The sequence below is a fragment of the Nyctereutes procyonoides genome, unplaced genomic scaffold (assembly GCF_905146905.1).
Source record: "Nyctereutes procyonoides isolate TBG_1078 unplaced genomic scaffold, NYPRO_anot_genome, whole genome shotgun sequence".
NCBI lineage: Eukaryota > Metazoa > Chordata > Mammalia > Carnivora > Canidae > Nyctereutes > Nyctereutes procyonoides.
In genome coordinates this window covers 7,454,762-7,481,238 of record NW_026575041.1, presented here as the reverse complement: position 1 = coordinate 7,481,238, position 26,477 = coordinate 7,454,762, and the positions used below count along the sequence as shown (strand labels likewise).

General features: G+C 44.9%; 1 protein-coding gene across 8 annotated transcripts in view; it reads left to right on the top strand.

Annotated features, from left to right (window-relative positions):
- TENM4 (teneurin transmembrane protein 4) overlaps nt 1-26,477 on the top strand; it is a 733,541-nt gene that overhangs the window by 258,182 nt on the left and 448,882 nt on the right. Inside the window, exon 1 of one of the 8 annotated variants that reach the window (XM_055320383.1) lies at nt 21,669-21,688. The exons of 6 other annotated variants lie outside the window; for them this stretch is intronic. The gene's annotated coding sequence lies outside the window, so the exon portion shown is untranslated. Of the gene's footprint in view, nt 1-21,668; nt 21,689-24,975; nt 24,995-26,477 lie in introns of those variants that run through there. One more of the 8 variants, XM_055320382.1, reaches the window with a different exon arrangement.

The following is a 26,477-nucleotide window of genomic DNA, read 5'->3' as shown; positions in this document are numbered from 1 at the left end:
GATTGCTCAGGAAATGGGGCTCCATGTTATGAAATCTTTGCCCCAGTCCTCATATATCCCAAAAGGAAATGGTGCTGTTGGTATTTGTGGCAGGGAGGCAGGGAAGAAATCTCACTGTCCAGGGCATCTGGCCATGCAGCTGCTCATGCAGGGTCCTGGGAGCCAGGGGTGAGAGGAGAGCGAGCAGATCTGAGGGGAGCTCCAGGGAAGCTCATGTGGCTCTGGGTATCTTCTGCAACAGCCCTGACCCCCCACCCCTCTGGGCAGAATCAAAAGCGAGAACTGGAGCTGATGGCTGAGAAAAGTTGTTGCCACTCTGTCCCTGTAAAGGACCATCACCCTTGGATTTGGATTATTCTCCAAAACTTTTTCTTTTTATGCCTGAGACACTCTGATGCAGAGTCTGTTCTGAAAATCTTTTTTTAAACTGTAATTATAATTAAACCTGCTTTGCAACAAGAAGGAAAAAAAAAAAAAGCCCACGCTCCTTGAATTGCACCACCTATTCAAATTATTTACATTTTTATGTGATTCCTTCCACATTTATTCTCCCACAGACTATTTCTGTCTGAAGGGACGGTCTGTGTTAGGGTCTTCAGGATGCTTGGTTTAGTGGCTTTGGGAATAGCACTGTATAATGTATGACCCTCATTCAATCATTCACTTAAAAAATTAAATAGTGAGTTTTTACCCTTTGCCGGGCTCTATGTAAAATCCCTGGAGTCTAAAGAAAAGTTAGACTTGGTTCTACCTTCCAAAGATGGCAAAAAGGAAAAAGAAGGGCGGTTGTGATTTATGGGGCACCTACTATGTGCAAGGCCTTGATTTTTTTCTTTCCCTTTATGGCAGGGGCACAGAAGGGAGACATCCGTGTTGTGTGGATAGCAGGCTCTAGAAGGCTGCCTGGGGGTGAGGGGTGGGGAGCATCATTTCAGGAGACTGGAAATTATCTCTATCTAAACCCCGCTGGGTGTAGGGAAGCTGGCCTTCCTTACAGTAAGTGACCATCTGCCCCCTGGAGCATTTCCTCTGACCACCATGGCCTAGAGGTCCCGTAGCGCTCTCTGATCTGACATAAGGAATGGGTCCATCAAGGGAGTCTGCCTAGACAAGTCTGGACTTGGCAATGCCAGTAGGACTGAGCAATTTCTCCTGTACACTCAGGGGACCTTTCTCATCTATTATTCATGCTAACTGTGAAGCCCAGTCCACGTTTGCTTTGGTTCCATTTCAAATCAAAGTGAAATCCATTCGGCAAATATTTGTCAAGGCCCTACAACTTTTTAGATAGACACTCCTTACCCAAATGGGGAAGTCCTAACTTCAGGCTTTAAAGGGCCCTCTTTCTAGAAGGGACAAGAGGGTTAAAATTGCAAGAGCTGTCATGGGGCATCACAGGAGCATTTGCAAAAGGAATGTTTGGTGGATTCATTTGCTGCTATTTAATGAGCACCTACTTTGTGCCAGCATGGTCCTAAGGCCTAGGAGTTAGAAAAGAACAGGATATGATCCTGAGGAAGCACACACCCTGCTTCCTAAAAAAAACAGAAATGTAATTTTCAGATGCTGTGACATGAGGGAGAAGGAAGACTGTGGGAACTCCGATGAGGACTAAGCATGGTGGAGGAAGAGAAGGGGCCCTAGCATTTGTCAGGCACCAACCAGATGCTAGGGGTTTGCATGTTACGGCTCTTCACGGTTGCTCTTAATGGATTCTTTTTACAGATGTGGGAATTGAGACTAACAGAGTTAAGTAACTTGCCCAAGATAACAAACTATGACCATATAAAATTTTGCATTTTGTTTCATAATATATCCATATTTACATTCATAGATAACTGTTTTAAAAGACTTGCTAATAAGTAAAATTGATACTCCTCTGAGATTCACCAGAAGTATCCACTTGTTAGTCTTCCCTGTCCTTGTAGGCACTCCTTTTGAGAGGGTAGCAAAAGGACTCAAGGGAACAGGATCAGAAGGAAATATGCAAAAGCCCTTACATGTATTTTTACACTCCCTAAAATTCAGCAAGAAAGAAATTCCATCCAGGGAACTATGCCAATTACATCTGTTTTAATACCTGTGGTTTTCTTACTAACATTTTCCATGAACCCTCCTTCACAACTTCAATGAGTTGTTTAAATATTTATTTTGCATGCTCACAGGTAGTAGATGTACTAAAATTTACCCATAGCTGGGTCTGCAAGAATTGACTGCCTTTCTGAGGCTAGGACATGGATTTGCCAGCTTCCAGGCCTCACCCTTCCGTGTTAGCCTGGACTGGACCTGCTGTAGACAGAGCCCAGCCCCCAGGGGTCCCCTCTGCCATCTTCCTCCTCACTCCTCCAGGGTTCCTCTTCTCTCTCCCTGCCTCCTCTTCCCTCCCCTACTCCTCTTCCCCCTCTTCCTTCCCCCTCTCTTCCTTCTCCTCTTCCTCTTCTTCTTTCCTCTTCACCACACACCCACCCTGCTGTCCTCCCTTCCATTTCTTCCTTTTTCCCTTCCTTCCTTCCCCTCCCTCATTCCCTTCTCCTCACTCCTCCATCCCCCTTTGGTTCCTCATTGGTTCTGTCTCCCATCCTTCCTTCCTCCTGCACTCCCTCCTCTTCCCACCATCTTTCCCTCACACCCCTCCTTCCCTTTCCTTTATCATCTCCATCTCTGCCAGGACTCCCTTCAAACCCCCTACTCTAGGGCTTTTTAAGCTAGGGTCTATGACTCCCTGCAGGGTCTGTGAGTAAGTTTCAAAGTGTCTGTTAACCCTGGAAATAGAACCCAGCATTCTGGGGTTTGTGGGCATAGGTGTGTCTTTCTGGGGAGAAGTTGCTCAGCTTTGATCAGATTGTTACAGAGTGTTGGAGTTGGACGCACTACTTCTTTTTCCAGTTCTTCATCCTTGGTTCATTGTTTTCCTAACTTCCCACAAGTGAGATTCACAGTTTATTTATAATTGATTCAAAATTTTGCAACTATTGAAAAAGTAAGTGCACAGAAAGCCTTTGTAGAGAGAGCCCAGTGCTTGGGAAATCTGAGTGTCCCCAACAGTTGTGTAGATTAAGTGAGAGCTCATAGGTGAGTGTTTGCATGTAGGCAGTGCTAAAGCACAGTTTCCAGCCCTCCCCATTTATATTGAAACACTGCTCTTTGCAGATGAGTAGAGTGGTGTCTAGTTTGCTAGGACTGCCATGACACAGTACCTCAGACTGGGTGGCTCAAAAATGGAAGTGTATTTCCTTCCAGTTCTGCAGGCTCAAAGTCCGAGATCAAGGTGTTGGCATGGTCGGTTTCTTCTGAGGTCTCTCTCCTTGACTCATAGGTAGCCACCTTCTTCCAATGTCTTCACATGATCTTTCTTCTATGTGTGGCTGTGTCCCAATCTCCTCTTCTTAAGAGGACAGCAGACATATTGTAATAGAGCCCACTCACTTGTCTCCATTTTACTTTATTACCTCTTTAAAGACCCCATCTCAAGTAGAAGTCACCTCTGAGGTACGGGGGGTGGGGGGGATTAGGACTTCAACATATGAACTTGGGCAGAGGGCACAGGTCAGCCCACAACAAATTGGATGGAATCCTTCCCTTGCACTAGTCTCACCTGGGCCCTGCCTGAGGGATCAGGCTGGGGGGGTGGGCAGTTCCCCAAGCCAATCAATTAAAAACTATTGCATTTAGAACTTGGTCTTAATTCAAACCACTATTGACAGAAGCTTATTTAGGAAGCACTTTCTGGCTGAGCGGGTCCAGGATTAATTATTAAGGACCCATCCTTGGCCTGGCAGGAGTCTTGGACACCACGTGAGCAAGTAGTAGGTCCACATGGTTGCCTTGTCTTCCTGATGGGTAGGAAGAGGCTGCATTTTATTTATATGTGCAGCTATTCTTAGTTGTGTACCTTTCTCTGTATCTCCAGTGGAAGGGGTTATTGTAACTACTCCATCTTGAACCCCTCTCCAAGTCAGATGAATAGATGGGGTTCAGGTCATTGCCCTGGAGTTTAAGAGCCAGAAAATATTAACCTAAACACATTTAGCGGATCATTAAAGCTGAGTGTGTGTAAAAGTTTAACACCCAGAATAAGAAAGTGGAGGGAAGGATGGGAAGGGATTGGGGCAATGAGCTAAGAAATATATTTAAAGATTTCATATAAATATGCCACTCCCCTTTGAGAGTTTGGTTAACAAAATTCTTCCCATAATATCACCTGCAATACAAACACATGGTCTGAAAACAATCTTTCACCAAAGCCAATGGCTGGAGAATCAGCCTCCGAGGGGATGTTTCAGATGCAATAAATTAGAGCTGTGTGTTTAATAATATACACTGGATGCAGGTGAATCAATAATCTCAGTGCATTCAAGTATAGATTCAAAGTAGTTTATTTCAGGAACAATAACTCTTGCTATTTATTTGCATAGTTCTGTGACGTTAGGCAATTGTTTTAGAAAATTTGAGATGGTGAGGGTCTCTCTACCCTCCTTGTCCCATCCCAGCCACCCTCCAGTGCTTAATTTTCCCAGATTGCCTGCCTCATGGATTGTAATCTAATATATAATTTTTCCACCATCTGCTTTCCTCTGTTATGTAGACCGGCTCTGGGTTTCTGCCATGAGGCACTACAATATGAAGAGGAAAGTTCTCCACCGACTAGCTGTTTCACTTTGGCATGTCATTTACCTTTCTGAGCCTCCTCTGTAAAATGAGAATAATTATACCTGCTTTATGGAATTGCTAGAAGGATTAGAGAGGAAGTATAGGAAGTCTTCTATGTGGTGCATGGTGTACCAATTGCTTGACAAATAGATGTGATTATTATTCCAAAGTTCCCTAGGTGGCTCTGGTGGGTGGAAGGGGTACTCTGGGCAAGCAGTACCCCAGATTCCTACCTCCTCTTTATTATCTAGAGGACCTCCACTCTAAGTCACAACTTCCAGCCTGGAAACTGAGGCTCTCACTAGTTCAGCCAACTATAAGTATGATGATTGGAAAGATAATAGTACTCATCCACGACATGAGAGTGTTAGTAAAGGCAGTGCAGTATAAGAGAAAGGATATAGTTTTTGCAGTTAGAGACATCTGGTTTCAAATCCTGGCTTTACCACTTTACCTTGGGCATATTACCTCATTTCTTTGAGGCTCCGTTTATTCATCTTTAAAAGTGAGATAAAACATATTTCCTTGGAAAGACTAATGGGACGATGAAATTAAATCTACACATGTAAAGTATCACCTTCAGTTCCTGGCACAGAAAAGGCACTCAGACCTGGTAACAACATCGTCGTCATCATCATCATCATCATCATCATCATGAATATTACCTCATTGGCAGTTGTTTCTTGAGATTTTGATTATGTCAGGAGGAATTTTGAAATAGAAAAGATTCTCTGCAGTGTTAATGTTCTGTTTTGTCTTCTGGGTTTGGTTTTGTTTGTTTGTTTTTTCCTAAGCCAATGTACTTTTTCTAAAGACTGCTAAGGTTTATGATACCATTAGAATAAAGAATTTGGTAATAGGCATGAACAATCACACCCCAAACCAAGGGCAATGTTACATCAGCCTTTACTTTCACGTAGTCCAAACATGTGAAAATCAAATGGTGTATGCCAATACTCATGGTGAATAGGCTTTCTGTGGAAAGTTCCACATTGATTGTCTCCTGGCACCAAGAGTCAAATGGCAGCACGCCAGTTGCTGGTGATGCAATGTGAAAATTGGTTGGCCATGTAACTGGACCCAGGCAACCTACTAGGCACTGCCTCAGATACGAGACCATAAACTTCTGTTCTGCCACTTTTCAAGTCACAGGCCATGTATTTTAAAAGTATTGTTTCAGGGGGAGGGGCAAGATGGCGGAAGAGCAGGGTCCCCAAGTCACCTGTCCCCACCAAATTACCTAGATAACCTTCAAATCATCCTGAAAATCTACGAATTCGGCCTGAGATGTAAAGAGAGACCAGCTGGAATGCTACAGTGAGAAGAGTTCGCGCTTCTATCAAGGCAGGAAGACGGGGAAAAAGAAATAAAGGAACAAAAGGCCTCCGAGGGGGAGGGGCCCCGCGAGGAGCCGGGCTGAGGCCGGGGCGAGTGTCCCCAGGACAGGAGAGCCCCGTCCCGGAGGAGCAGGAGCTGCACCAACCTTCCCGGGCGGGCGGAAAGGGGCCCGCAGGGAGTTGGAGCAGGACCCAGGAGAGCGGGGATGCCCTCGGGCTCCCTGGGACACTTACAGACACCTGCGCCCCGGGGGAGTGCTCCGAGCTCCCTAAGGGCTGCAGCGCGCACGGCGGGACCGACCGGAGCAGCTCGGAGGGGCTCGGGAGCGGCTCCGCGGAGGGGGCTGCGGGGCGGGAGCGCGAATCCCACAGCGCAGGCCCCGGAGCACAGGGCGCCGGGACACAGCCCAGGATCCGGCCTCCCCCGGGGCAGGCAGAGGCCGGGAGGGCCCAGGACAGCGAGGACGCTCCTGCCCCGAGCTGAGCAGATCAGCGGCCCCGCCCGGAGCCTCCAGGCCCTGCAGACGGGAGAGCCCTGGAGTTCCTGCGGGGGCTGAATCCAGGCTCCAGAGCTGCGGTAACAACTGCGGCTGTTCCTCCTGGGGCCCCACGGGGTAAACAACCCCCGCTGAGCCCTGCACAGGCAGGGGCAGAGCAGCTCCCCCAAGTGCTAACACCTGAGAATCAGCACAGCAGGCCCCTCCCCCAGAAGACCAGCTGGACGGACCAGTGATACTCCCCCGTGTTCCAATACAACTTGTTTTTGGCCACTCTGCACTGAGCAAAATGACTAGAAGGAAAACCTCACCTCGAAAGAAAGAATCAGAAACAGCCCTCGCTCCCACAGAGTTACAAAATCTGGATTACACTTCAATGTCAGAAAGCCAATTCAGAAGCACTATTCTACAGCTACTGGTGGCTCTAGAAAAAAGCATTAAGGCCTCACGAGACTTCATGACTGCAGAATTTAGATCCAATCAGGCAGAAATTAAAAATCAATTGAATGAGATGCAATCCAAACTAGAAGTCCTAACGACGAGGGTTAACGAGGTGGAAGAACGAGTGAGTGACATAGAAGACAAGTTAATGGCAAAGAGGGAAACTGAGGAAAAAAGAGATAAACAATTAAAGAACCATGAAGACAGATTAAGGGAAATGAACGACACTCTAAGGAAGAAAAACCTACGTTTAATTGGGGTTCCCGAGGGCGCCGAAAGGGCCAGAGGGCCAGAATATGTATTTGAACAAATCCTAGCTGAAAATTTTCCCAATCTGGGAAGGGAAACAGGCATTCAGATCCAGGAAATAGAGAGATCCCCCCCTAAAATCAATAAAAACCGTTCAACACCTCGACATCTAATAGTGAAGCTTGCAAATTCCAAAGATAAAGAGAAGATCCTTAAAGCAGCAAGAGACAAGAAGTCCCCGACTTTCATGGGGAGGAATATTAGGGTAACAGCAGACCTCTCCACAGAGACCTGGCAGGCCAGAAAGGGCTGGCAGGATATATTCAGGGTCCTAAATGAGAAGAACATGCAACCAAGAATACTTTATCCAGCAAGGCTCTCATTCAAAATGGAAGGAGAGATAAAGAGCTTCCAAGACAGGCAGGAACTGAAAGAATATGTGACCTCCAAACCAGCTCTGCAAGAAATTTTAAGGGGGACTCTTAAAACTCCCCTTTAAGAAGAAGTTCAGTGGAACAATCCACAAAAACAAGGACTAAATAGATATCATGATGACACTAAACTCATATCTGTCAATAGTAACTCTGAACGTGAATGGGCTTAATGACCCCATCAAAAGGCGCAGAGTTTCAGACTGGATAAAAAAGCAGGACCCATCTATTTGCTGTCTACAAGAGACTCATTTTAGACAGAAGGACACCTACAACCTGAAAATAAAAGGTTGGAGAACCATTTACCATTCAAATGGTTCTCAAAATATACCCTAAAAACTACAGAACACTTCTGAAAGAAATTGAGGAAGACACAAAGAGATGGAAAAATATTCCATGCTCATGGATTGGCAGAATTAATATTGTGAAAATGTCAATGTTACCCAGGGCAATTTACACGTATAATGCAATCCCTCTCAAAATACCATGGACTTTCTTCAGAGACTTAGAACAAATTATTTTAAGATTTGTGTGGAATCAGAAAAGACCCCGAACAGCCAGGGGAATTTTAAAAAAGAAAACCATATCTGGGGGCATCACAATGCCAGATTTCAGGTTATACCTCAAAGCTGTGTTCATCAAGACAGTGTGGTACTGGCACAAAAACAGACACATAGATCAATGGAACAGAACAGAGAACCCAGAAGTGGACCCTGAACTTTATGCTCAACTAATATACAATAAAGGAGGAAAGACGATCCACTGGAAGAAAGACACTCTCTTCAATAAATGGTGCTGGGAAAATTGGACATCCACATGCAGAAGAATGAAACTGGACCACTCTCTTGCACCATACACAAAGATAAACTCAAAATGGATGAAAGATCTAAATGTGAGACAAGATTCCATCAAAATCCCAGAGGAGAACTCAGGCAACACCCTTTTTGAACTTGGCCACAGTAACCGGAGAAGGACAAACAGTGTATGTTCTCATTCATTTGGGGAATATGAATAATAGCGAAAGGGAATATAAGGGAAGGGAGAAGAAATGTGTGAGAAATATCAGAAAGGGAGACAGAACATAAAGACTTCTAACTCTGGGAAATGAACTAGGGGTGGTGGAGGGGGGAGGGGGGTGGGGGTGAATGGGTGACGGGCACTGAGGGGTACACTTGACGGGATGAGCACTGGGTATTATTCTGTATGTTGGTAAATTGAACACCAATAAAAATTAATTTATAAAAAAAAAATAAAAATAAAAGTATTGTTTCATTTCAAAGAAATACAGAGATTGCACTGGCCAAAATGTAAGATGAAAGTTACAGGGACCCCTGGGTGGCCCAGTCAGTTAAGCATCTGCCTTCAGCTCAGGTCATGATCTCAGGATCCTGGGATTGAGTCCCACATCGGGCTCTCTGCTCAGTGGGGAGTCGGCTTCTTCTCTCCCTGTGCCCCTCCCTGCTTGTGCATGCTCTCTCTCTCTCTCTCTCATATATATAAATAAAATCTTTAAAAGAAAAGGAAGTTAGGGGCACCTGGGTGGCTCAGCGGTTGTGCATCTGCCTTTGACTCAGGGCATGATCCTGAAGTCTGGGATGGAGTCCTACATTGGGCTCCCTGCATGGAGCCTGCCTCTCCCTCTGCCTATGTCTCTGCCTCTCTCTCTGTGTGTCTCTCATGAATAAATAAATAAAATCTTAAAAAAACAAAAGAAAAGGAAGTTATAGCTGACATTTGTACTTGAGAATATTAAAAGTCTTATTTTTTTAATTATAAAATATTCATAAGATAAAATCTACCATTTTAGCCATTTTTAAGGGTATACTTCAATGGCATTATGTACATTTACACTGTTGTGTAGCCATCAACACCATGCATCTGTAGAACTCCTTTTACCTTCCAAACTAAAACTATACCCATTAAACAATAATTCCCTTTTCTGTACACCTTTCTAGGTGGCTCACATACGTGGAATCATATGGTATTTGTTTTTTTGTGACTGACATATCACTTGACATCATGTCCTCAAGGTTCAAGGATGTTGTAAAGTGTGTCAAGATTCCCTTCTTTTTCAAGGCTGAATAATATTTGATTGTCTGTTTAGACTGTATCTTGTTTTCTCATTCACCTTTCAAAAGACACTTGGGTTACTTCTACCTTTTGGCTGTTCTGACTAATGCTGCTGTGAGCACACATACACAAGTATTTATTCAAGTACCTACTTTCAGTTCTTTTATATACCCAGAGGTGGAATTATTAGGTCTCATGGCAATTCTATTTTTAAATTTTTTGTGGAAAAAAATCTGCTCAGGTCACAATCTCAGGTTGTGAGATCAAGCCCCACTTTGGGCTCCTTGCTCCACGAAGAGTCTACTAGAGGTTCTCTCTTTCTCTCTCTCTCTCTCTCTTTCTATCTCTCTCTCTCCCCCCCTTTCCCTTCTCTCTCTCTCCCTTCTCTCTCTCAAATAAATAAATCTTTAAAAAAATAGTCATTGAATGTGAAGTATGAGTATGAAGTCTTATTCAATTATTTCTCCCTTCTTTTAAATTAATAAGCTTTTTTTTTTTTACGGCACTTTTAGGTTCATGGCAAAATCGAGTGAGAAGTATAGAAAGTTCTCATATGCCCCCCCCCCCCTGTTCCCACACATGCACAATCTCCCCCCATGGTCAGTATCCATATCACAGTGGTACATCTTACAGTCAGTGAACCCTACACTGATGCATCATTATCCCCCAAAGTCCTGAGTTTACATTAGGGTTCACTCTTGGTGGTGCACATTCTATGGGTTTTGACAAATGTATGATATGAGAGAAGTTCTGGTGATGCCTCCTCCCTGTTTTTTGCCAAAATACATTTTTAGAACTGTGTAATGAAGCTCAAAAAGCACAATCAGTATTTTCCCTTTGCGCATTTCCTGGGTTAATGATAAGCCTGAATTTAAACTTATTTATACAATATGGTGTCACTGAATCTGCTTGGCAGTTCTCAAGCTCAGACCTGAGCCTTCAGAGTCAGAGAGATCCTGATTCAGCTCCCAAAGCTACATTTTCTCACTTAATCTCTGTAATGTTTAGTGTTTTCTTCTGTAAAATGGGATAAGATTATAATACCAAGTTCATTGAAGAGTTGCGTGAATTAAATGAAATAATGTATATAAAGCCCTTTGCACTGCTTTTGAAACAGACTGGGGATTCAATAATAATTATTATCCCAAACCATTCTGAGCACCTACTTTTTGCCAACCTCTCTACTGTACCACCTGCTTGGTGATAAATCTTTTTTATCATCTGTCCCTAACAGTAAGTGGCTTTTGACTACACATACTGAGCATTTTCATCTTTATTCATAAATTACCAATGATTCACTCTCAATTCATGTACTAAACATTAGGAAACTCTAATGCTACCTTTCTTAAGAGAGAGAGAGAGATGTTCAAATATTTTCTCCCCAAATACCAATGAGTTTGTCTTGAGCACCTAATTTTGGAGGACTCTGATTTTGTTTAAGATAAGCCTTGGCAAATTTTTTTTTTTTTTTATCAATGGCTAGTTAGTAAAGATTTCTGACTTTCTACAGTCTTTTTTTTTTAATTATGATTTTATTTTAATTAAAAAAAATTTTTTAAGTAAGCCCTAGTCCCAGGGTGGGGCTTGAACTTAAAATTCCAAGATCAAGAATCACATTCTCTACCCAGTAAACCAGCCAGGCACTCCTTATGCAATGTCTCTTGTGCTTACTCAAGTCTGCCATGGAGAAAAAGGCAGCCAGAGACAATATGCAAACAGATAGGCATGGTGGTGTGCCAATAAAACTTAGAAGAAGAAAAAAACAGATGTTGTCCACAGTTTGCAGACCTTTGACCTACAATAACTTGACCAGCTATTTAAATACAAATTTTCCTTAGAGGACTAAGGCCAGCAAATTTGTTAATGTGGTGAGGGAATTAGCAAATAGGAGAAGTAAGGTGATGCATATGATAGCTCCTTCAAAAATGTGCGAAGTAATTATATCATAATCAACATCATTGTTGTATTATCCCAGTCTTAGGTGAGTAAAGGCACTGACTTCCTTATACCAGCCTCACTATGCGGAAATGATATGGAGTCTTGTATAGACAAAGGTAGCCCTATCTGACCCTTTGGAAGCAAGATATAGTCCTTCATTTGATTTCCTCTACTACCTTTTTCTAGCATCTTGACATCCAGATACATACACATCTGAAAGGGTCAGATCTTTTCTATGAAATTTTTGGGTCCATGGACATCCAAAAGATGAGTGGCTTCATGAGGAAAATAGCTCATTCATCAACAGATTTTTCTTATTGCCTGCTATGTGTCAGGCATTGGGCTGGACCCTGGAGGTGGATACAGATATGAACAAGAGGAGAGGTGGTATCTACCCTTGAGGAACTCCAGGCATTCTCCCTCACTTCCCTTCCAACATTGCTCTTCTCAGAGTTGCCAAGGATTTCCATGTTGATAAATCCAGTGGTCATTCTGTCCTCTAATGACTTAACTATTTTACCTGGTTGATTACACTCCTTCTGGAGCACTTTCTTCACATGTACTCCATGCTCTCCTCACTACCTACTACTTCTTCTTTCTCTTTTACTACTTCCTCTAAATCTTGAACCTCTAAATGCTGGAGTGGCCCGGGACCCAGTTCATGGACCTCTTCTCTTTCTGCTCTATGCTTCCTTGGAACTCTTATTCAGTCTTATGGTTTAAATCCATCTGTAAGTAGATGACTCCCAGATCTGTTTTTCCAGCCTGGATCTCTGCATGCCTTCATCTCCAAATCCATATATCCACCCAAACAGACAGTAGCCTATCTCAAACCTAACTTGCCCAAACCTATTCCCTGAGTTTCTCCCTCCCGCTCATCAACCTGCCCTTCCTGTAGCAGCTCTGTCCTTTGTTTTGCTCAGGGTGAACACCTGAGAGTCTTTTTGTCTTCTCTCTTTCTCTCATGTCCCACATCCCTCTTCCAATCCATCAGCAAGTATCATCAATTCTGCCTTCAAAAGTATATGAAGAAGTAAATGAAGAAGAAACTTCCCATCACCATCTCACCCTCATCCCGGGAATTACTCACCTGCTGTCTGACAATAGCCTCCTACCTGGTCTCCCTGTCTCCTCTTTGCCCCCTGCCAACCTGTCCTTGTCACTCCTCTGCCCAAAAGCTCTCAAATATTCCACCTCAGAGGAAAGGCCAAAGTCTTTATAATGTTTCATGGGGCACTACACATCTGTCACAGCTGCATCCCACCCTGACCTCCCTCTCTCCTTGGCTTGTCCTGTCTGGCCCCTTGCTGCCCCCACTAACATGTGGACCGTCTTCCACCACAGCCTACGGGCCCTTGCTGGAACTTTCTTCCCACCCCACCCCCCATCCCTGCTCAGTTTGCGGCTTCCTTCAGGTCAGATCGTTCACACTTGCTGGATACAGGCCACGCCTACCCAATTCTTTCCTCCCTGTGCCCTCTCTTTCTCCCCGTAATATTCATCTGCACTTAATGTGTCATCTATTTGTTGTCTGACTTCCATGTTAGACTTTAACACTCTGCAGTGGGGGCTTTCTTTCTTCAGTGCCCATAGCCTAGAGCAGTACCTATTGATGCTCAAGGAAGTAATTATATACAGGACAATGGGTGCTTTAAATCTGGAAACTGTGAAGCCCAAGAGGGCTGCAACCCCTCACATTTGCTTTAATTGGAGTAATTTTTCTTTCATCTGTTTATATACTGAGTGCCAACATAAATTTCATTTTAGGAGAAAATGTCCCACTACTAAAAAAAAATAATAATATTTAAAAGGTTAATTAAAAATGACTCTTCTAGGCTGTGGGCAGCCATTTGAGAGCTTGGAGCAGGTGAGTGTCATGATTCTGGAGATGAATTATGTTACCATTGCCTGTTATGAAGATGAGTCTGGCAGGGGTATGGGGTTAGCAGAGAAGGAGTGAGAACAAGAGCAGTTAGCAACAGAGGCTGTTCTCTACAGGGAGTCCAGTAGCAGAGGCTGCAGCAGGGTCAAGACCAAAGGTGATGACAGCATGAACTCTCAAGCAGGAATCAAAGGGACCTCAGCAAATTCTCATTTCTTTCTCCGTTCTAGTAGATGGATGCTAAGCAGCATACTTAGGCCTATGCCTTCCCTTCCTGGGTGAATTAAGTGAATGTGATTATATTTCATGTATTAATGCTATGTTATTACTACTAAACATATACTATCTAGTATGTATTACTATATAATAAATCCTATACCTCCATACATGTATAGGAACTTGTCTCTGCATAGACATGAATATGCATGCAGCTCCATGTTGGCTCATTAGCTTCCTTGAGTCCTTTGGAAAAGGAGGCAGAGTAAAAGTGAAGGAGTAAATAATTAGATGTCAAATAATTAAAAGTACTGTTGAGAAAGAATGTTTTTCAAATAGTTTTTTAATTGGGTTTTAATATGGCTGACTTGGAAAGTTTCTCTCCAAAGATGATGTTGATTGACAGCCTATATAGTTATTAATAACATGTAGTCAATCTGCTAGGAATATATTAAGTGTTCAGGAGAGAGAACATCAGGAAATGGCTGGCAAGGATTCAGGCAACAGTCTCTGCTTGGGACACATTGTTTTCTTGGCAGAGAATCAGTGGCCACTGCACTGAGCTGGTGTTGATGGTATATAGCATAAGATTGCCTGAGGGTCTATATCTCATGATTCTGAAATATCAACCACCTCTACTGAGACCAGAAGCCATCAGTTAAATAAATGACTCATCTTCCTGGCAGTGCATTCAGCAAACAGTTCATAATCAGGAACTCCTAACCAAAGTTTTAGTAACATCTCCTGAATACCACATCTCTGAAACTGGGCTGGGTAGCCTTTTAAAAAAATACATTTATTTTCATATTTCAAAATTTAGACTTATTTATTCTTGAAAATTTAGAAACTAGAGATGAGCAAATGCAAGAAAATAATATTACCCCACCACTTTAAAATAATTGCTCTTGCTTTCTCTGATCTGTAAACACACACACACGCGCACACACACACACGCGCGCACACACACACTCTTCACCTTTTTCTAACTTCTAAAAACAGGACCCTACTCCCTACTGAATTTTGTGATCTGCTTTTCTCATTTAACAATACGTAACATACAACTTTCTGTGTCATTACATAGTCATCTACAGGATCAGTTTGTAAGGTTACATAGTATTTCATCATATGGAATGGCAGAGTTTTTTACATTTCTTCTGTTAGACATTCAAGTTTATTCCTTTTTTTTTTCTTCACTCTTTTGCTCAATATTGCAGTGAGTACCAGCACTGGTATTTGGCCAGGTGGCACTGACACAGTAATACAGCCTGTTCAGGCTCAGCTAGTGGGTACCTATTTCATCATAAGTTTTAATGTCACCCTCAGAAACATTTTTATATAAATCCATGGATTCCTTGGGATCCTTTTTTGGACTATTAGAATTTTAGGGTTATCAGAATTTAATATTTTTACAGATTTTGGTATGTTTTGGCAAACTGACCTCCAGAAACACAAGTACTAGGTAACACCAGGGTGGCCAGTGTGCAAAGCCCTTCTGAGCCAAACCCTTCTGGGGTATTCATTCAAGAAGTTTGATGAGGAGAACAAAGAACAAAATAAAACCTGGTTTAGAATCAAATTAAGATAGATGTGGACAATATATTAATTGGGGAACCTGGCAAGAAACCATGGCATTTCAGATGAAGTAGTTAAGGAGAACGTGGTGAAGGGGCTTTTCTTAAAGTGCAGCCAAATTAGGAGCAACCAGGAAGCCTGGTGAGCACCCTGGGGCTAGCAACAGCTGAGAGCTGTGGCCACCCAAAGCCAAGAGAGGCCGGGTGGGGGAGCAGGTACTGGGACCTAGATGAGAGCAGTCACTGCCTTGTAGCTATAGCAAAGGGCTGTCCCAGAAGAGTGATGTCCTTTCACACAGGAACACAGCCACTGCCAACCCACAGCATAGCAGGGAGGTTGCCAGGAAAGTAAACACCCCAACGTCATTCTACTCCCAGCTTTGACCTCCTGCCAGGACTCCCATTGGTTGAACCCACCTGGAAGCCAGAGGAAGCCCACTGATCCAGGATAAACGGTGGCCCCCCAGGGCACTGAGCAGGAGGCAGAAAGGCCGCAAGGCTCTGGATAGGCACCCTGAGACAGCTGGCTGGCCCAGCCCTAGACAAAGGGCATAGGCACCAGTCTTTTCAAATCAGGGTCTGAAGACTGATCTTCAAGGATGGCTTGAAGAAAAAGAAATTAAAGATGGCAAGGAAACGAAATCACAATTCTAGCCCCATCTTTTGGCTGTTGTAGGCGTTATCAGAGACATAGGGAGGTATGAGTCAGGAAATCTCTCCCCTGAGAGCATCCTGAACTGCATTTCACACTTGCCACCTCTTGCAATCCACTCCCAGCAGAGTTTTGCAGGTTTTCGGTAGCACCTGGGCACAGAACAGACAAAGGGAGGATGAGGGCGAGGTGGGGTGCTGGAGGAAGAATCAAGATGATCTTATGTAACTTACATCCTTATGAAAACTCGTTTTGCTTTTATTTTAAGGAGTGCTATTTATGAATTCTTTAGGGGGTTAAAAAGCATAAGAGATGGGTTTTTGATGAGATGTCAATAGAAAAATCTCTTAGCTTCTGAAATAAATGATGCTTCTGTTTTGGCTCCCTGTTTTTCAAAAAAGGCCATCTGTTTTCATAAACATCAACAAGAATCTCTAGCCACCTTTTCCCTCATAACCCTCTGTCTCCTTTGCACAAATGACAATATTCCCTTCATGATTCATTCCTGAAGACATTCTTCTGGGCTAAATGCTGCTGCTAAATTTGTACTTCAGTTTTCACTGTGAGAACCACATGATCCTTGCTCAGCCAGCAACTGCACTATTACAGCTTTCATTTCCCAAGTCCCAGATTGTTATACCCTTGGGTTCCAGTGGCTCCAGACTAGGCTTGATGCAACTGCTTTTTCCTGTTTCTTGAGGGACATTTGAGGTCTTTGAGGGAGCCCAGTAAATAGCACCCCTCCTTCTACCTGAGTTCTGAACAAATTGAGAGACAAATAAAGGGTGACAGGGATCCCTGGGTGGCGCAGCGGTTTAGTGCCTGCCTTTGGCCCAGGGCACGATCCTGGAGACCCAGGATCGAATCCCACGTCGGGCTCCCTGCATGGAGCCTGCTTCTCCCTCTGCCTGTGTCTCTGCCTCTCTCTCTCTCTCTCTCTCTCTCTCTCTCTCTCTCTCTCTCTGTGACTATCATGGATAAATAAATAAAATCTTTAAAAAAAAAAAAAGGGTGACAGATGGAAGCCAAAATATCATGTATATTACTGATAGTGAATAATTTGGCTTCGCAAGAGAACTCAATCAACTTGGTAATTGATCCAGGATTAGGCAATCTGCCCCACCTGCTCATGGGGGCAGGGCTGGATGGGGGCAGAGGAAGAGCCAGCCCCTGGAGGAGCAGAAACGAATGTTGCCAGCTGCCAAGACCAGGAAGTGTGAGGCTCAGCGTAGCACACTCGGTTTATTCTTCCTCAGTTTACCTCCAGTACAACTCACTCCACTATTTGTGGATAAAGGGTCAGAGAGAGGCCAGGGGGTTACTAATGGGGTTCCCTTTACGTGGAAATAAATACCAGGAATTAGAAAAAAGTTTTCCTCCCAGCCATGGTGTGGGTCACACAGAAGCTAAAAGACGTGCCTTGCATGAGCGTAGTACATAAAATATACTCAGCAAATACTTGTTGACTTCTTGCGTTCATTCACTTAACAAATAGTTGTTGAACAAAGACATAGGGCCAAGATGAAGAGTTTAGCTCTTTTATTCTCGGTATAGTAGGGAGCTTCTAGCAGATGCTGAGCAAGGGAGAAACATGGTCAGATTTACATTTTCGAAAAATTACTCTTGTTGCCTTTTGGAGAATGGATTATAAGGACAAGTGCAGACGTGGAGAGACAGATTAGGAGGCTTTCTTTCGCTGCTGTCCAGCAAGACGTGATGATGTCTAAGACTAGTGTGAGCCCCAAGGAGAAAGTGGGGAATGGACAAGTGGGGAATAACTTGGAGATAGAGTTATCAGGACTTGCTGATGGATTGGAGTGAGGAGGGGGAGAAGAATTGAGAGTCACATGCAGTTTTATTTGAGCAACTGAATGGATTAGAGATAAAGTAGACAGGGAGGGACAGGTTTAGGGTAAATGAATGATGGTGTCCCTGGGCTACCCAGGCTCTTTTGGAGGCTTGTGTTGAGCTGATCATACATCCCTGTTTGTCTGAGGCAGTCCTGGTTTATACTTACTGACCCAGAATAATGATTAAGAATGCTTGCTTTCAGGGGCACCTGGGTGGCTCAGTCAGTTAAGCATCTGATTCTTGATCTCAGCTCAGGTCTTGATCTCAGATTTGTGAGTTCAAGCCCCACATTGGGCTCCATGCTGGGCATGGAGTCTACTTATTTAAAAAAAAAAAAAAAGGAATGTTTCCTTTCACCCTCAAAAGTGGCTTGCTTTGGATGATGAAGTACCTGGTCACTCGTGCTTAGAAAGAATTTTGAGCTACTAGAGAAATATTGTAAATGTGCTCTGAAACGTGAAAAATAATGTGTAAATGAAAAACATCAATCAGCATTTGTTATGTTAATGAATATTTGTCCAAAAGCTGCATCTTCTTTGCTCATTAACTTACACTATTATTTTAGGATACCTTCTTCTATTGCCTGATTCACCTTCCACGCTGTGTGTCTCCCAACCCTGGCATGGAACTCTGTCCCTGCATCCTCCTCCTCTACCTCCTCCCTCTCCTCCCTGCTCCAGCCTTCCTGCAGGTGCCAATGATTTCTAAAACACATACTTCATTGCCCTATGGGGGTTCTCCGTTTGAAGGAACCCAATGGTTAATGTTTTTTGTAGGTCAAGCTTTAAATACTACACAGTGGTTCCCCACTCTACCACTTTTTCTTGGCTAGGTTCACCTCAAGGAAGACTCAATCTTATAAAAAAAATCCTTATCTGTCCTGGCTCCCAGAGAACTTTGTGAAAATGGAAATACCCACTTTGCAACTGCCTTCCCTTCTTAAAAATGTCTAAATATACAGTAGTGCCCGCAGAGACTTTTGCATTTTACATAAATGCCATAGCTCAGTATATTTGCTGGCTGAGGCATGTCCCAATTTGGAGGAGGACAATGGTAGGTGCCCTGGTGGTGGTCCCAGCCCCAGTCCCAGTGGGACACCTGCAAGATACTCCCTTCTCACCTGCCCCGGTCTTCATCTCCTCAATGTAAAATAGGGGAAGGGGTCTCTCCCACCTTTGTAATTGCTTCCTGGGACACAATTCAGCCCATAAAAGCTGTTTTAGCTACAGTCCACTGCTATAGCTAACACCACTTTGCCTCACAGACGACCACTGGCCCATAGCCAACTGTCCAGTGCTGGACTCCCCAATGTGGCAAAGTCTCATTTGTCCATCTTCCTACCCAAATGTGGATGACCCTTGGAAGGAATGGGCCAGATTTTAAATAATCATTTGACACCCAGTCTTCCAGAGAAGAGCAGTGGCTTGCCCAAGGTGTGAAACAACTGGTGTGTGTTGGAATTAGAACTAGGGTAGATGTCTCCTAGCTCCTCGTATGTGTAAAGTCTGTTTGGCTTTGGACCATGTGTCAGGATATTCTGAATGTGTACCTTTTGCTGCCCTGGTCTCCAACCACGGTGGGACTGGTAGTGGCTTGTGGTTAAGTGTTGGCCTCATCATTGTTCATGGGGGAGGGAGGGCATCACACAGTCTGACACTGGATCTTGTAAAGAAAACCATCTCAGAGAGCCCGAGCATGACCAGAAATTTGTTAAATTAACAGTCTCTGGGGGAGTGTCAGTCACTGCAGCAGAAATGTGCTGATTAAAGAGACAGCTGTGGGGGGAGGGGAAGGCCTGGGAGACCTGGCTCGGCATCCACTGCCTATATGCACTGGCTTTGTGATGTCAGAGCTGGTTACTTAACCTCTCAGAGTTCCATTGCCTTCCCTCTTATGACCCACTCACTGACGTGGGTGAGGAAAGGAACCTAGCTGCTTTCCAATTGCTGCCAAGGCCAAGAGTCTGAGCTTCGTTCCCAAATGAACTAGTATATCTGCTATCTATTGCTGTATAATAAACCACCCAAAACTTGGTGCTTTAAAACAATTCTGTATTTTTGCTTCCCTGTCTGTGGGTCAGCTGGGCAGTACTGATGATCTATATGAAGCATGGCTGGGTTCATTCATCCCTCTGAAGTCAGCTTAGGATGACCAGCCCTCCACATTTGCCAGGGACTGAAAGGCTTAAGTGGGTGTGAAGCTTTCAGTTTTTTTTTTTTATAAATTTTTATTTATTTATGATAGTCACACACAGAGAGAGAGAGAGAGAGGCAGAGACACAGGCAGAGAGAGAAGCAGGCTCCATGCACCGGGAGCCTGACGTGGGATTCGATCCTGGGGCTCCAGGATCGCATCCTGGACCAAAGGCAGGTGTCAAACTGCTGCGCCACCCAGGGATCCCAAGCATTCAGTTTTAAAGCTAGAAAGTCTGGGGGCACCTGAGTGGCTCAGTGGTTGAGTGTCTGCCTTTGGCTCAGGTTGTGATCCCAGGGTCCTGGGATCAAGTTCCACATCGGGCTCCCTGCAGGGAGGCTGCTTCTCCCTCTGCTTATGTCTCTGCCTCTCTCTGTGTCTCTCATGAATAGATAAATAAAATCTTTTTTAAAAAATTAAAAAAAAATAAAGCCAGGAAAGTCTGAGGCAAAAGTGGGGTGAGTTGGTCCCCCTCCATCAGCTGGTGGAAGGGCTGAGGGCCGATTGTCATGGAGGGTAATGGAGATATGAGGGGAGGGGTGACTGGGCACATACCTCTTGTGGTCCAGGAGACTAGCCTAGGCTTGATTGCCTGGTGGCTGAGCAAAATGCTAAGAGAGCAGAAAGACGTGAGCTCAGAACTTGCACATGATCACTTTACCTCATCCTGTTGGTTAAAGCAAGTTACGAGGTCACCCCAGATTTAACAGACAGGAAAATGGTTTCCACCTCTTGATAGGAGCTGCAGTCACATTGCAAAGGGGGATGTGGATACAAGGAGGGCAAGAAATGTGTCAATTTTACAATCAATCTACTACAAACACTAAGAGCTCTGCTTTCTGCAGCAGTCAGATACCATGTCTGCCAGCCCCCAGGATACCAGGAGCCCCAGTGTGATGATGAAGCAGAGCAGGATTTGGGCCTCCCAAAGACTCATCTTCGTGTCTTGCTTTTTCCCCCATCCTCTTAGCCCTAAATGGAATACCTTTCCTCATTGCCTGGCCAACTCTTCTCTTCTGGAATGCAGCTTGGTAGTCACTTCCTCCAGGAAGCCTATCCTGACCTCCCATGGGTTGAGCATCCCCTCACCCTCCCTCCACCAGGCTACCACCTCATGCTCCCATAGCCCTCTATGCTTCCCTGTATCACAACACGGATCACTAGTACCAGCACTGCGGAGCCTGGGAACTCCTTGCCTTCAGGGATGGTTGGATTCGTCTCTGCATCCCAGTACCCCACTGAGGGCATGGAGCAGAGCACATGGGGCTTTAGAAGTGGCTTGAGGTCACTGCTAATTAAAGGCCCAGTTTGAATGGGAGCTTGGGTCTCTTGAGCCCCAAAGTTATCGTCCTGGCCCCCTCCACTCAGGCAGGTCTAGTCAGCAGTACACATCAGCATCATCCTGCCCCCATCCACCAGCCACAAGACAATGATCTAACTGCGGCCCCAGCTCTGCTAACTGGTTCATGCTTTTTTGGGCGTTGGTGCTGTCAAGGGTGAGAGTATACACACAGAATGACAGTAATGATGTGGCTGTCAGTGTGGAAGTCAGACCTGCATCAGGCTCTACCTGCCACAGTGGTGTGACTCCTTCTTTATTTTTAAATTTTTATTATTTTTTTTTTTCAGAATCCCTGCACGCCCTATGGACACAGAAGGAGCCAGTTTGGGGAAGGAGAGAACCAGGCAGTCCTGGATCCTCCTCCATTGGTCTCTCATCCTGGGCCCCACACTGAGGCTCTCTCTGTATCCTGCCCATTTCCCCTCCTGCCTGCCCCTTCTCCTCCACCCATAGCCACCACCCTATGTGAGGCCAGTCCCTTCACTCTAAGGTTCAAACAGCCTCTACACTAGGCTTTCTGCCTCCACGTTCACACATCCACCTTGAAGTCCGAGTGTACTTTCAAATGCAGAAGAATGTGGTGATTAAGAGCAAAATGCAGGAGCCAGACTGTCCAGCTTTTGCCACTCCTGGCTGGGTAGCCTGGGTCATTTTCTTAACCTCTCTGAGTCTCCTCATTTGTCAGTGAAGATAACGATAGCACCTTTGTCTTAGGGTTGCTTTGAGGATTAGCTGCGGTAATATGTGTATGGTGCAGTTGTGCTCAATATATGTTAGGCATTAATGTTATCATCCCTACTTTGTTTCAGACCCTTTAATGGGTCCCCAGTGGCCACAAGTTGAAGTTCAAGCTCCTATTACAAAGATCAGGCTTTTGCCCTTTATGTTTTCCCCTTCTCCCTGCCTTGAACACAGATACAATGCTTGGAAGTATAGCAGCCACCTTGCAACTGAGAGGAAAATGTTAAGGATGGCAGAGCTGTAAAGGATCCCGGGGCTTTAGTGATACTGTTGGACCACTGTGCCAGCCTGAACCACTTTCCCCAGACGACTTATTGCATGAAACAAATAAACTTCACATTCGTTTAAGAGGGCAAGGGGAATCCTAGCTTCTAGGCCTGATGTTCATGAGTCTCCATAAGCTGGTCCCTCTTCCCTCTGCAACCTCATTTCTGAAATCCTCTTCCACCCCCCACTCCTCAACTTGATGTTCTAGCCATACTGAACTAACTACCTGGAGTTCCTTCCACACACCAGTCCGTTTGGTGCCTCTCAGTTCCTGTTCATGCTTTCCTCACTTTAATTCTGTCTGGAACTTCCTGACCCTCTCATCTGTTTTCTGCCTGGCAAGCTCCTATTCATCCTTCAAAACCCTGCTCTGAAACCAACTCCTCTATGAAGATGTAACTGGCTTTTCCATTCTTGACAAATTAATCACCACCTGCCTACAGAATTGAGATAGTGTCTGAGTTTGATTCCCACCTCTGCCATCTACTAGTGACTAACCTCTCTGTGCCTCACTTTTCTCAGGAGTTAAATGAAGCAAATAATAGGATTTTATGAAGGTTAAATAAGATAATAAACATCGGTAGACTTAAAACAGCCAATAGCATATACTCAATAGATGTCAGTTATCATCCTTTTCACCATTCTTATGCTTCCAGGTGTGTCATCCCTACTCACTCATAAATCTCTCAAGGGCAGGGCCCTGACAGATTCCTCTCTGAAGCTCCTGTCCCTAACACAGCATCTGGCACACACAGGGGACATCAGGAACTGGGCTGACTTAGCCTTTGAAATTTTCTTAGAAAGCCGAGCATGTTCCATCCCCTTGGCATTGCCAGAAATGGAACTGATGAGGCCTGGAAGAAGAAATAACCTCCATTTCCCACTCTGGGACCTTTATTAGTGAGATTGCTAGTGGAGCCTTTCTTGACCTATGTATGTCTGTCCAAGGAGATAAAGGTGGAAGTCCTCCACGGAGTGGAAGGGCCATTCAAACACTGTCGGCACCACAGCTGCTGCTGCTTCTGCTGCAGATTCATGACAGCAGTGTGCATGGAGTGTAAGCCAGTAGAGCCTGTTCTGGGTTCCAGTACCCTCTGGATCTGGTCAGAACCCAGATGAACCTCCCTATTCAGAGTGAAAAAGGTATGTCTGATTCTCCCATGTTGTCAAAGTTAGGCAAACCTGGGTGCCTCTGGCATTTTCTAGCTTTGTGGCTTAGACATGATTGCAGCACTTTGAACCTCAATTTCCACATCTGTTAAAATGGGTTTAGAGCATAGGATTGTTGTGAGGATTAAATGGAACAGCTTAAGTAAAGCACCTGGTAGAGAGCCTGGCATTCAGTAAGTGCTCAACAAATGTCTCTTCCCTTTTCTCTCCCATGCTCTTCCTCCCAGCCTACCTGTGCAGTTGGGCTAAGAGGAGTCCCATCATCCCAACAACAGGGGCTTGGGTGTGTGATAAGCAGGCTGGTTCTCAAAATTAAACATGCTGCGTTCACCCAGGATGTGCTCTGGGAGCCCCCAGGCAGAGGAGCCACATGGTGCTTGCATATACAACTTGCTTGAAACATAACCCAAGCTGCAGAAACGGTCCCAGCGGGGCTGAAGAATCACCTGGTCTTGTGCGAACATGGACCATGGTGACTTGACCGCACTGCATGGGTCGGCCTGCTGAGCAGCCAACTGGAACTGCTAGCACCAGGAATCCCCCCAGGGCCCCGGCCAACTGCCCTGCAGCTAGGAGGGAGACCTTCCAGGGCCTGCTAGGCAAAGCCTAGAAGCCTACTGACCTAACCAGATGGGTGTCTGAGCAGCCATAGGGGATGGGGGAGGACTCAGCAGGGACTCAAGATCTCATCTCATCTCATCTAGGTCTTAACCCTAGGGGCTTGTCATTTCATCTCTCGGACACTTGTTTCCTCATCTGCAAAATGAGACTGAGGAGGACTCAACATAGTAAGCATTGGGATTCCAGGGGAGAAGATAATACCCACCTTCCAATTCATTGTAATAGAGGAATCAGATACATAATAACAATAGTAAATACATAGCATTCTTGGCACAGGTTAGGTGCAAACCTGTAGCTAGCACTTACTGTTTGTCAAGCTCTGTTCTGAGCACTTCACAATATAATGTAATCCTCATGATAATTCTATAAGGGAGGTATTACTATTATCCCGATTTTACAGACGACAGCACCAAGGTACTGAAAGTTTCATTAATTTGCCCCAAACCTTACAACTAGTAAATGGCCAACCCGGATGGAATGCTGGGTGGCCGGCTTTCAGAGGCCGTGGTGTTGAACAGTAAGTACATGGCTCTGATGACAATGGAAAGTACACAGTGAAACTTCAGCTCTGTAGCTAGAGGCATCTGCTAACCCCTAATTCACCCTGGAATTAGACAGCCTCTCCATTCCATGGAGAAAAGGAGAGGTTCACTTTCTGTAGGCCTTTTGGGGGTAGGGGTGGGGGTGGCAAGACAGGTCCAGTTCTGCCTTCCAAATCTGCCTGTCCAATAGCTGCCACTCCTCTCAGAGCACATGTTGGCTTCCTAGGTCTGCCGTGACAAATTGCCATAAACTTGGTGACTTAACGCAACAGGAATGCATTCTCTCACAGGCCTAGAGACTAAGAAGTCCCAAATGCAGGTGTGGTTGGTAAGGTTGGTTCCTTCTGGAGATCCTTAGGGAAAATGTATTCCATGACTCTTTCCTCGCATCCTTGTTGCTCCTGCACTGCGCATGCATCCCTCCAGCGTCTGCTGCATCGTCATATGACATACAACAGTCTCCTCTGGGCCTTGTACTGTCCTTTTCCATCCTCTACAAGGATATTCTCATTGAATTTAGGGTGCACACTAATAGTATAAGAACATTTCTAGATGTTTATCTTAATTACACCTGCAAAGACCCTGATTCCAAATAAAAATCCTGATTCTGAGGTTCTCAGCACACATGGATTTTGGGGGGACATCCTTCAACCACAACATGGAGATCAAGTGAGGGAGTAAGAGAAGCCACGAGTGTTTCTCTAAAGGCAGTTTCTCCATAAGGAAACATGATGCAGGAGATGCTCCCATCTTAGTAGGTACTGGGCTGTTGTTTTTTTGTTTGTTTTGTTTTGTTTTTTAATGGGAAGTGAAAAAACAGTGGCCAAAACCTAACAGATGCTTGTTTCTCTTGCACATAAAAGCTCAGCTGGGGAATGGAGAAGTTCTGCTTCACAAGGTTCTGCAGGGACTGAGGCTTGTTCTGTCTAACTGCTCTACCCTGCCCTAGATATGCCCTCAATCCCAAAGACAGCGATGGCTCACAGAAGGGGCCATGCTTTAGCCGGCAGGTGGTGAAACAGGAAGTGGAGAGTACCCAGCTTCCTTCTAAGAGTGCGACCAAGAAGTTGCATATGACCCCTCCACTCACCCCATCGGCCAGAACTTAGCTGGTCACACCTTGCTGCAAGGGAATCTGGGAAATCTAGTCTTGGCTGACCAGCTAAATCTCAGGGGATTCTACTTTCTAAAAGAAAGACAGGGAGATTGATCATTGAAGGTCAGCTAGCATAAAGTATGGGAAGCCCCTGGCACGTGGTAGGTGGTCAGCAAATGATGAGTTTGCTCTTCCGCCATGATATTGCTAATAACATCTCACTGGCCCCGTGCCAGCAAACCTCTACATTTTCCATTGACCCTGTCACCTATCACAGTAACCCAAACCCAGACCGATCATGACTTCATATTCTTGAGACAGTCCACTCCTTTCCATATTTCTTCACTTGGCTCACAAAGCCTGCTGCTCTCCAGGCCTCCCTGCCTCCCTCCCTTCAAGCTCATCCCTGGACTCCAGGTTACAAAGCCTTGGAGGGAGCCTCTCAAGTTCCCTGTAGCTCTGCCTGCCAGGAATCTCCTGTGTCTTGGAATCTGAACCCCCAGGCACTACACGTTCTGCCCATGCTGAGTGGTTGCCTTCCTGCATGCTGGAGGAGTTCGTGGAAAGAATTCTCTGGCATTAGAGGATGAAAGTCAAAACAGTAATTACAAGAACATCTGCTCCTGAGTGGAAAGCGTATCCTCTGAACACTAGGACACATGCCTGCACAGTTCAGCAAGCTGGATGCTGAAATGGAAGGGAATGTCCTGGGAGCGAGGA